General features: G+C 39.5%; 1 protein-coding gene across 3 annotated transcripts in view; it reads left to right on the top strand.

Moving 5' to 3' along the window:
* The window catches only part of ZDHHC21 (zinc finger DHHC-type palmitoyltransferase 21), a 77,907-nt gene continuing 65,695 nt past the window's right edge, over positions 1–12,212 (top strand). For 2 of the 3 annotated variants that reach the window (XM_039256581.1, XM_039256578.1), the window contains exons 1-2: positions 1–149; positions 7,889–8,020. The gene's annotated coding sequence lies outside the window, so the exon portion shown is untranslated. Of the gene's footprint in view, positions 150–1,944; positions 2,066–7,888; positions 8,021–12,212 lie in introns of all 3 variants that reach the window. The other variant, XM_039256579.1, reaches the window with a different exon arrangement.

The raw sequence follows: 12,212 nt of genomic DNA on the forward strand, positions 1-12,212 counted from the left end.
CCCGGCGCTCCGGCTCCCGGAAGCGGAAGGGGAGCGCGGCCGGGCCTGGGAGACGGCGGCGGCGCCGGAGGAGGAGGAGGAGGCGGAGGGGGAAGAGCCGCTGGCGGCCGCGAGAGCACGGGCGGCGAGAGGCGAGCCCGCCGGCGCCGGTGAGTGTGTGCAGGCGCGGGCCCGACGCGGCCGCCCCCCTTGCCTCCGCCCCGCTGGGCCCCGGCCGCCGCCGCCCGGCGCCCGCCGCCCTCACCTGGCCGCGCTCCAGCCCCGCGCCCAACCCCTCCCGCACCTGCCCCGCTGTACCCCGCCCCGAACGCGGCTCGCCCGGGGCCCGGCCGGTCCCCGAGCTGCTGCAGCCAGACCCGCAGCCGCCGCCAGCTTCCCCTCCCCGGAGGTGGGGGTGGCAGTGGGGGGTGGGGGTGGGTCCCTGCTCTAGTCGAGGTGATTTGGGGTAGTTTGTTTTTTAATTTATTAAATATGCGCCCCGAGTTTATCGCCTGTGAACTCCAGTTTTCCCTCTCTGCACCCCCGCCCAGAGACCCGCGCAGGGATCTCACGTTGGTCTGTGATGCCACAGCCTTTCATTCATTCCCGGATGGCTGGTGGGTGGCTGCCGAGGACTAGCCGGGGATAGTTGGCTCCTTTAGTGACCTTTTGCCTCCCTCCCCCAGATCCAAGAGTGATTTTGAGAAAATGGCTTATGGGTGGGTGACAGCAGTGTGCACTTGTTACCGTTCGCTATAATAAATAGGTCGCAGGATTTTAAGTGGAGAGTCCATTTAAAGTTGTGGTTTCCTAAGCTATATTTGGGTCACATTTTAAAATCCCTTGTGACTCAGTGGAGGATGTCTGTATCTCTAGGGCTGAGAGAACCCGACCGGTTATTACTCGAAAATATTGCAGTATAGCAGTCCATAAAAGTACAGGAGGAAAAAAAAAATCAAGGTCATTGTGGGTGGGTCATAAATCATAGTGTAAAGTTACAGCCGAAAAGACGACTAAGGATAATTGAGCGCAAGTTGATGTCTCAAATGGATTCTGCCTAGGATGCTAATATGTAACCTTTAAAAAAATTCACTGCCTTCCTTGTGGTAATAATACTAATGATAACGAATAATAATAGTTATCACTTGATGACTGCCTGGTGTGTGCTCTCCCTGGTTTTTTGTGTGATTTCTTGTTAAATCCTTCCATTTCTTTGGATTGTACAGATAAAATCCAGAGCGGTGTTTTATCTTGCTTTAGTTGTGCAAACCTCTTAATGGCAAAAAAGGTTTTTGAAGAAGTGATGAGGTGAGAAATCAATTGGAAGGAAAGGACCAAATGAGACTTAGTGTAGTGGAAAGAAAAGCTACATTCTAGTCCCATTGCTGTCACAGTCTAGCTCTAGGGTCATGGATAGGCCGGTGACCCATACTGTTTTCTCATCTATACAACTAAGGAGTTAGGCTAAATTCTTTAAGGCTTGGTTTAGCTTTACCATATCACTTGGCTTATGCTACATTTGTAATTAACTTAAAATCCTTTAACATGCGTGTTAATAGTGCATTTTAAGAATATTCCTGAAGAAGCGTTAATAAAATTATATCAAAATATAACTAAAAAAATATATTTCCATACTTTTGGAATAGTACATGGCCTAGTACTATTCTAGAATTCCTCATTTTGGATGTAAAACAATGGGAATATATTAGATCCCTTCTGTTAAACGTAACATACTTTAGAAGTATAGTTGGAATAAATGAAATAGAGCATATTGTAAATGATGGTAACTATCACACTGCCTGTCTCTGGGGTATTTTAATAAAAGAAATGTATTTTAAAATGCATACATGTAACATCAGCTTAACATCATACATGTAACATCAGCTTAGATTCTAAGGAAGAAATCATCAGTGAATCCTAAAATGGTTACTTATTTGCCCACTGCCTGATTTCTTTAATTCGTAGGGACTGATTCAGAACCTGTGGAAAAGTTCATGGATAACATAATGTCATGTATTAGTGGAGAAACTAATTGAGAAGTCTAGTATGGTCTCCATGGAGCTTTTTTCTGGGATTGAAATGGAGTGTGAGTCAATACAATCTTCTTCAGCATAGAATGCTCTGTAATTGTATGAGTATTAAGAGGCATAACAGGGAAGGCAGAGGAAATGCTATTTGTATTACCAGGGGGTTGTTCTCCAAGTTCAGTCTTTATATTAAGGCATGAAGGAATTTTATATTGCTTTAGTAAAACATTAGAGCTCAGATTCAATTTTTCGAGTGCACTAAATATAAGTGGCATTTTAATATCTAGTAGAATGATCAGTGAATTTATACTTCTTATTAAAGTTGAACGTATTTAGGGACACCTGGGTGGCGCAGTCGGTTGAACGTCTGACTTCGGCTCAGGTCATGATCTCACAGGTTCGTGGGTTCGAGCCCCGCATCGGGCTCTGTGCTGACAGCTAGCTCAGAGCCTGGAGCCTGCTTCCGATTCTTCACTTGATGACTGTCTCCCTGTCTCTCTGACCCTCCCCTGCTCAAGCTGTCTCTCTCTCTCTCTCTCTCAGAAATAAATACAAACATTAAAAAAATTAAAATTGAACATATTTGAACTATTTTGAATCAGTGAAAAATACAGATAAAAGACAGGAAGAGGTGGAAAACCCCAGTTTTTCTTGTTGTCAGCATTGTGAGTTTTTTGGTCCATTATCTTTGGTAAATTGAATAAACCTAGTTATTCACAGATGTAAAGTGGTACTGCTCTCTCTGGGAGTTACCTCCCCTCAAATACGTAGTGTGATGGTAGTTTATTATCTAGGAAAACGGTGGGACTTTTTCAAAGTTTGTCATTGGCCTTTTAGGCCTCCTCTTAGCCTGCGGTTTTCCTCTCCGGTAGATTAACCTCACCCATGTAAGAGCCTGAGCAGATAACTATTCTCTCCATCCATCTACTTGTTGCCGCTTTCACAAGAGGGCAGGTTAGATAAAAATTAGTATTTTACCACTCACTGATTAATTTTATTTTAGTTTTAACTTAACTTGCTCAGTGTGATCTCAACCAGGCTTCTGAATTTAAGGCTTTTGTCCATAATTATGGAATGAAACCTTAACCTAGTGCAGGATTTTCAGCTTCAAGCAAGTTAGGAGTGATTTTTTTCTTCTCTCTTTTAGTGTTGTTTTTAAAAATTTTTTTTTCTCTTTTAGTGTTTTTTTTATTGTTTTATTTATTTTTGAGAGAGAGAGAGAGAGACAGGCTGAGCAAGAGAGGGTCAGAGAGAGAGGGAGTCACAGAATCTGAAGACAGGCTCCAGGCTCAGAGCTAGCTGTCAGCACAGAGCCTGATGTGGGGCTCGAACCCATTAACTGTGAGATCATGACCTGAGCTGAAGTCCGGTGCTTAATCGACTGAGCCACCCAGGCGCCTCTAATTTTTTTTTTTTAATTTAGAGAAAGAGTAAGTGTGAGTGGGGGAGGGGCATTGAGAGAGGAGAGAGCGAGGATCCCAAGCAGGCTCCGCATCAGCAGTGCACAGCCAGATGTGGGGCTTAAACTCACAAACTGTGAGATCATGACCTGAGCCCAAGTTGGATGCTTAACTGACTGAGCCACCCAGGTGCCCCACCCCGTCTTTTAGTGTTATTCTTAAACTGTGCCTGCTTTGGTAAAGCTTGGTGTGAAGGACATCTGATTTAGTGTTTTTGGGTTTTTTTTTCACCCCAGTCCCTCTTGGTGCAGTGAGTGCTAGGGGTAAGTAGCTAGTTACCCTTCCCCCTTGGAAGAACATGCTAGCTTCCTTTCTGACTTTTACTGCATCCGAAGGTTTTCCTTGTGCCATATTTGAAGCAAAGCTTATCTGTTGTCTTCCATCCCTACTCTGCCTTCAACTCCATTTCTTGTCTTCCCTCACCCTTTCCCACATCCCTGCCTTCTGACATGAAGATTCCCATGCAGACCTTTTGTACTGACTGAAGCAATATTTGGTCTCTTTAATTCCTATCATCCCATGCCTTCCAAGCTATTTGTGCTGTTAGGAGATTTTGATGAAGTGTGTCACTGTAGTGCAGTATTTTTACTAGAGATATTAATTTACCTCTATTTCTCACTCATGAAGCAGGTACACAGAGGAGTAAGGGCTTATGTTCGATTTTGCCTAGAATGGAGTGATTTAAAAACTTGTTCTAGGAGTGGGTTCTTGAAACCATTGATGGTGCAAGTATGGTCTGCTTTGACCCTTTGCCCACCACATTTTCAGAGTCTTCTTGGAGACCTCAGAATTGAGTCAAAGCTCCCTACTTTCATTGTGCCTTCTTCATTAGTTTCTGAAACTGGGTCCTGATTTGCTCCCATGTTTCAGTCCTTAACTTACCAGCCCAAAGAGATTGGGTTTACAGGTTTTAGTTCAGTCTCTCTGAGGTCAGATCTCTATTTTTGGTGTTCTGCTTGAAGAGACCTCATGCCAACATGTGGAAAGAAAACTTCTCTCTGGGCTTACAGTATGATATCAGCCAAGCGACTGGGCCACTCGAGGTTCCTCATCTTTGACAAGTGTTCTTAGATGTTAGCTTTAGAAGAAGTAGAGCTGGGGCATGTTTGCATTGTGTCATGGCTTGATTTTCTTAAAGATGGGGACCTAGAAACATCTGGAGTTTACAAAACTAGAAGTAAAACTTCTCTTTGTCTCTCTCCTTCTTCTTCTATCCCCACTCCCTTTTAAAGTTACTATTTTGAGAGTTGCTTATCATTTGTTAGGCAGTTTCTCATTTACTCACATTGATGATCCCGTGAGTTATTTTTATCGCCATTTTACAGATGGCTAAACTGAAGCTTGAGAAGAAACTGCACCTGGAGAGCTAATAAGCTATGTCAGAATTGGAATGTGACTCTTTTTCATATCCCCACAGGGTTAATTTCCTACTCTGTTGAAATAAACTGAGTACCTATGTGGTATTTAAAAAATCGAATTAACATCTTTGGCTAATTGTTAGAGATAGCTATAGCCTGATATTTTGGGTGGAATTATTTTAACTTGGCCAATTTTCAGAGTAGATAAAATCAGAAGTTAAATGTCTGTATGAATATGTTTAAAAGTATATAGTTGTAACTTTAAGAAGCAGTTATAGGTTTAGGGGCACCTGGGTGGCTTATCGGTTGAGTAACCAGCTTCGGCTCAGGTCATGATCTCACCGTTTGTGGGTTCGAGGCCTGCGTTGGTCTCAGTGCTGACGGCTTAGAGCCTGGGTCCTGCTTCAGATTCTGTGTCTCCCTCTCTTTCTGTCCTCCCCTGCTCTCACTCTGTCTCACTTCCTCTCAAAAATAAATAAACATTTAAAAAATTTTCTTAAGCAATTATAAGTTTAAATTTTATATGGGAACTTTTTTTTTTTCTCTGTGAATTGTTGATTGTATTCTTTTAGAAATAGTAATGTTAAATTTAATTCCCCTTTATAGTTAACGAAGCTTTGGGATAGTCTTTATTATCCCAAAATTACTTGAAGTTTTAAGCCTGGCATTGTTTCTATACCACTTAGGTGAGATTTGATTCCATGATGCTGATGATGCTGGTGAATTAGAGAAAATGTGTATCCCATTTGGATGCTCTCTCTGGCTGCAGGGTAGCTCTAATAACTGTAAATGTAGGCGTTTCCTAGAGTCGAAGCCAGGGAGTGACTGGGGTTTGACTCATAGATGGTTGACTTGTGCTGTTACCTAATAATACTGACAGGAAGCAGTGTTCTACTGAAACATTAGGAAGCCACTCTAGAATCACGGCCACAGCAGCATTATTGACTTAGGCCATGTTTCACACATTTTGCTGTACCACATTTAATTCTGTTAGAGATTTTTTTCCTAGAAGATGATGAATTCATTCCTTTGCTGTTAGAGTAGCAGCTCCTCTACTTTGCCATTCCATATTTTGCCTCCGAAAATCAAAGGTGCAGGCAGGAAAACCATTCTTAGATTAGTTTAAAAAGTTAGAGGAGAAACAAGTAACATTTGACAATCTAACAATCATGGACCATAGACTGACTGATGTGGGGAAGAACATACAGTTAAGAAATCTATAAAGAGAATGGAAATGTAATGATAATGATTTTGGTGTATTTTTCACATTGTCAGTCTGTAATAGTTTCCTTTTGCTTTGGCAAGCAGTATGCTTAACAAACTTGTAACTTGTTCTTTATTTCCTGTCTTGGAGAATGGTACCACCCTTTACATAGTCCCTAAGCCAAGAACTTGAGAGCCATCCTACAGTCTGCCCTTTGATTCCAATTGATCACCAAGTCCTATCAGCTTTACCTATTAAATTCTTTTTTTAAAGTTTATTTATTTATTTTGAGAGAGAGAGAGAGAGAGAGAAACATGTGAGCACAGGAGGGGTGGAGAGAGAGAAGGAGGAAGAGAGAGGATCCCAAGCAGTCTCTGCTCTGTCAGCACAGAGCCTGACATGAGGCTCGATCTCACGAATCATGCAATCAGGACCGGAGCTGAGATCAAGAGTTGGCTGTTTAACCAACTGAGCCACCCAGGTGCCCCAGGTTTACTCATTACATTCTTAATCTGCGCTTTTCCACGTGCCTCTTAAGTGTTCCTTCTTCACCCCTCCCCTCTGCACCCCTCTTATAAGTCACTGTTGCTGTGGCCTTATCATGTGCCCTCATTTCTTACTTGGGTAACCAGTAAGCCTAGCTTATTTTATATAGTCAGTTTTGGAGCTCTATCTATCCAACCAAGTCCATTCTTCATAGCATTGCTCTTCTTCCCAGGAGGCAGACTTCATCATGGTTTCCCCTAAAATCCTATAGTTATTTTCCACTAGGCTAAGTGCAAAGTCCAGACTCCTCAGCATGGTTTAACAGTATTTTTCACTCTGAGATCACTCTTTTCTTGTGGTTCATGAAATCACTTGAGTGGGCTGCATATTTTATCCCATTTTTCCATGTGCAGTGACCAGTCATTTCAATTTACTTAGGTTTTCTCTGCCTGCTTCTGTACTCTTGCTTCTTTTACTCCCTTGTTTACAAGAGCCTCCATTCTTTGATGAGCTACCTCTTAGGTTTTACTGCATCCAGAACCCTTTTCCTGCCAGCAGCTTACCAGGAGAAGTACATTTTATGCTGCAACCTTGTATGCACATAACTATTCACACAACTGAAAACAGTTCTATGAGCCATTACCCATCTTCTATGAACGAGATGCATTCTTGCCCTCTTGCCCCCATCTTACGTTGTCTTACATGGCATTGATCTTGTCTGTGTCTGTCTCCACTGAGGATGGGGTCCATCTCTTTTGTTGTCTGTATCCGGTGCAGAGGCATGGTATATAGTCAGTAGATGTTCATTGAATTAGTGAAATGCTGAATTGGTATATGTGTGTTATCTAGAACTCTACAGTAATATTGTTTAAGCTTGAACTATAGAAGCTAACTTTTATGGTTGATTCTCTAAATGGTTCATTATAGGAAGATAGCTTTTTTTCCTTAAAACATTTTAAACTAGCTTGTTTCTATTTTTAAACTACTTTCAGTTTATCAGTTGTGATTGGATAATTCTAGCCTCACATCTTGATAGACATTACACTGTATCTTGTCTCATCAGTGATCTCAGAATCTGTTGTCATTTGTAATTTGTGGTCAAGAGTTTGATGAAGCCCAAATGTTGGATACACAATACTAATTTGATTTTATGGGAACTGGGTGGTTTCAAAAGAGGGAACTTTCATGTATGATGAAAATCAAGTGCAGATTTTGGGAGAGATGGGGTAGGATACGAAAACAAAGCTAGGTGAAATTGAGTCCTCTTATTTCTGAATTTAAAACCTTTGTAATGGACATTTTCACAGTCAGAATATTTAGCAGCTTATAATTTTTATCTTTGTAAGAGATCATTATTTGTTAAACCATTAATAGATCCTCATGGAGAACTGTTACTGAGGAGAGATCCATTTGTTGGGATGTAATTAAAAAAAGAATGAATCAAGATAAAACCTCTAAATGCAAGTACCAGAAAAATTACAACACATCTTGGTGAATTTCCAATTGGTAAGTCTACATTTAATTTTATGTGGAAATATGTTTCTATATTATGTGTCATAGTATCCTTAAAGTCTTATGTTTAGATACATTAAATAATTGTTCATTTCTAAAAAAGATAACTATAGCTACATGTTTATTTAAAATTTTTCGTATTAAATTTTAATTAGACATTTTCTTAAGAAATTTCTTTTTCATAGAGAAAAGTAATCTGTACGTAGTATGAATTTCAAAGACTTCTTTCTGAATTATAAATCTGATGGTTTTACAGCTGATGCTTCTGCACTACAAACTTTTCTGTAATTTGCTTTCCCCTGCAACATTTAATTTTGAAAAATTTTAAACAGAAGAGTTGAAATCAACATCTGAATATTCATCACCTAGATAATACAGCTAATATTTTATTAAGCATTATCACATGCTCATCCATCTCTTGGTCCATCTGACAATCCACTTTAGTTTTTTGGATCCGCTTCATAGTAAATTGCAGGTATCAGTACATTTCCTCCTGCCACTCCCTACCTGATACTTCAGCCTACATATCATTAACTAGAGTTCAATATTGGTTTATAGGGTTTTTTTTTTTAAAAGGTATATTTACATACCACAAAATGCACCAATCTTACGTGTACATTTGCTAACTTTGATAAAGTTATAACCTGTGTGTTTCAAACTCCTATCAAGATAGAAATCTTTATGAGGGAACCAGAAAGTTCCCTTTACACCTTTCCTAGTCTATTATTATCCTCCTCTCCCCCAGGAAACCACTGTTAAGCTTTTTCTCATATAACTTGCAATCTTTCATTCAATACTTTGTGTGGGCAGCCTTGTGCAGATCTAGATCTACCTCCTTTTCGGCTCAGGTCACCATCTAATGGTTCAGCAGTTCGAGCCCCACATCAGGCTCTCTGTTGTCAGCCAGGAGCCCGCTTCAGATCCTCTGTGCCCCTTCTCTCTGGCCCTCCCTTGCTCGTGCTCTCAAAAATAAACATTAAAGATATTAAAATTGCAGTAACTTAGAAATAGTCTATACCTTGGAGGTCTTATAGTTTGTTTGATCATTCCCCTCCCTCTTCTTGAACACTGAAGTTGTGCCATATTTTTATGATTACAAAAAGCGCTATGTAGAACACCTTGAATGTGTATTTACCTCTACACTCTAATGAGTACCTTGGTAGTTAGAAATAAACTCTGGGGTCAAAGAATTTGACGTTTTAATAGATACTGCTAAATTGTCTTCTAAAGATGATCGTATCAGTTTACATGCCTACCAGTAATGGGTGAGAGGGTCCTTTTCTGTATGTTCTCTCCAGGTTGGATAATCATCTGTCTTTCTAAAAGGTTTTGAATACAAAGGACGAAAAATAGGCTTAGTTATTCCACATTTTCCTAATCAGTAATGATTAGCCATTGAATTTTTTTCCTTTGTGAATTGCTTCTCCTTGTATTCGTATGCCTCTCACCAGTCATATGATGTAGTGTTTTTTTTTTTTTGTTTATTTAATGTTTGTTTGTTTATTTTGAGAGAGAGAGAGAGAGAGAGAGAATGCTCAAGCAGGGGAGAGGCAGAGAGAGATGGAGGAAGAGAGAATCCCAAGCAGGCTCCTTACTATCAGCACAGAGCCCGAACTCAGGAACTGTATTATCATGTTCCTGAGCCAAAACCAAGAGTCGGATGCTTAACCAACTGAGCCACACAGGCAACCTGTAGTGATGTTTTTTAAAAAAGAGATGCTTTATCTTTTAACTTTGTTTTTTGGTTTGTTTTAGACTTCACAGATTTTAATCTTTATGTGCTTATACTTCGCCTCTGGGCCTTTTTGTGAAGGTCCTCCTCATTCTAAGATTATAAAACTACTTGCTATTTTCGTCTACTAGTTCTGCTTTTTATTTGGAATTTAGAAGGAAAAAAATCGCTGCGAACTGAGGTGACAGGAAAAATTTCATAGGGAGAGTGAGATTCAAATTGACCTTGAAGTATGAGTTGAATTTAAAGAGAGTAAGTAAAATGATAGGGACATTGCAGATAGGAGGAAGTAGAGAGGGAATATTTTTTTCATGCTCATGAGCCATCATAAGACCACTGGCTGAGGTCGAGAGTCCTGTACACCTGGAAGTTTAGAGGTAACATTTGGCTAGATTTCTTGTAAATTATTTTGGCCAATTTTTATCATTTTCTAAAATCTGCATCTTGATGTTATCATTTTCTATCATATAGTTTTCCAAATCCCTTTCTTGGTGACTCGAGTATTCTTCCCGAGGAAAATACATGGTAAAATGTAGTTGCTTTTCTAAAAAGGCAAGAAAAGAAAGGTGGTTTCCAACTAGAATAGTTTGAAAGTTGTAAATATTTATGTGGTCTAGTTTATTAGAGCTGAATTATAACATCTTTTAAAAAAAGTTTGTGCTGTAGTAATTTACATCATTAATGAAGTTAGTCACCACACTCAAGTAGAGTTACCAGATAGCAATCTTAAAAAATGTTGAAGTACCAGTAGGTCCACTGGTTACATCAAAGTTTGAGTCATGAGCTCACCATCTAATATACAAATTAGCACGTTAGGATCTCTGGCTAATGAAAGTATCTTAGAAGTGCCACCCCTGAGACCGAGTAACAGCAGTGTGTTCAGTTCGGTTGTCGGTCAGGGTGTGTAATAGTTTCTGTTCAGCCCGAAACCACGCCTGGTAGATATTAACCGAGTGCAGTGACCCTACAACTCTACGAGTTACATGTCTCTGGTGGTAATCTGATTTGGAGCTCTTGGAAGACTACTGTTTGCTTCAGGACAATCTAGGCTTATGTGGCACTAATTTTCACTTATCAGGTATTTAAAAAAAAAATCAGCATCTTATTCATTCATTGTTCTATTTCTCTATTCTTTGCTTACTTTTCCTTGGGGATGTGTGTTCTTTTAGAGCTTGCTGTCTATATATTTTACATACGGGAAGAACAGACACATTTAGCTATACTTGCCAGTATCTAGTATTTCCAGTTGTGAGAAATCTCTTACAAGAAAAATTTAAGAATTCAAAAAAATGAATGAGTATTTGACACTTCTGCTACTTGTTTTGCTGGCTTGTATGTTTTTCTGTTTCTAATATTAATAAATTTAGAAGTAAGTAATAAAAGTATTCTGTTCACTGTAATTATTGGAATTCATGGTCTGTTTTTCAGTCCTGAATGGAACTGAAACATTGCAAGAAAGAAAGTACATGAAGTTAATAATATTGAACATGTTGAGAAACAGAGCCTTCTGTCATTTCTTTTAGCACTTGATGGTTGGCAAGACTATAAAAATAAACATTCTTTTTAATGTTTCTCATTTTAACTACGTAGAGAGCATATCATTTGTATTTCAGCTCCTTCAGTTTTTAAAACGATGATACCCAGTGAATGAAATAGCATATTCTGTGACTTTCCTCACTTTAATGATCCTGATAGTCTTTTAATTTTCTAATTAAAAGGTAATGGAGTTCAACTTTTACTTTTTTAAGGCGTAGACGCTTTTTCCTATTTTAGAATTCATACATAAAGACTAATTTCCACTAGATCTGATTTAAACAGTTGGGTCATGTTGCATTTGATTTCTTGCCTTTTTGCCTGTGGCTCCAATATTTGCATGTTCTAAGGTTGATAGCATCAGGATATTACTTTAAAATGAGCTAATCCTAAATCTTTTTTCCTTTGTTCTGGTAGCTTTGTAGCTTTAAAGCACAATGGCAAGACCTCTAAGGGGTGGGTATCCTGAGTCTCTTCATCTGATGCTAGTAAGGGATGAAAATCTGGGAGTCATTTTGGACTCTTTAACCCCCTGATATCCAATCAGTTAGTAAAACCGTACTGGTATGATTGCAACTATTTTCTCAATTGATCTCTTCTCCAAACCTGATTTTGGCTTTTGTCTTTTCTTGGCCTAATTGATCTTTAATTTTATCCTCGACCACTAGAGCTTCAGTAATTTTTTTAAAGTATAAAACTCATTATGCTACCTCCCTTGCTTCAGTAGCTTTCCATTGCCTAAGAATGAAATCTTAGCTTTCTAACATGGCCTCTTTATGCCATGATGTAGCCCCTTCTTTCTCATCCCTCACTCCACTGCAAGCTGTATGATTTATGATGGTGATTGGTAATACTGCATACAATTTTATATACCTCCTGCTCTTCCTTCTGTTTGTAGTATTGTCACCTTTCTTTGCTTGG

This window comes from Hyaena hyaena, unplaced genomic scaffold (assembly GCF_003009895.1).
Source record: "Hyaena hyaena isolate Hyena2069 unplaced genomic scaffold, ASM300989v1 scaffold_573, whole genome shotgun sequence".
In the NCBI taxonomy this organism is placed as follows: Eukaryota; Metazoa; Chordata; class Mammalia; order Carnivora; family Hyaenidae; genus Hyaena; species Hyaena hyaena.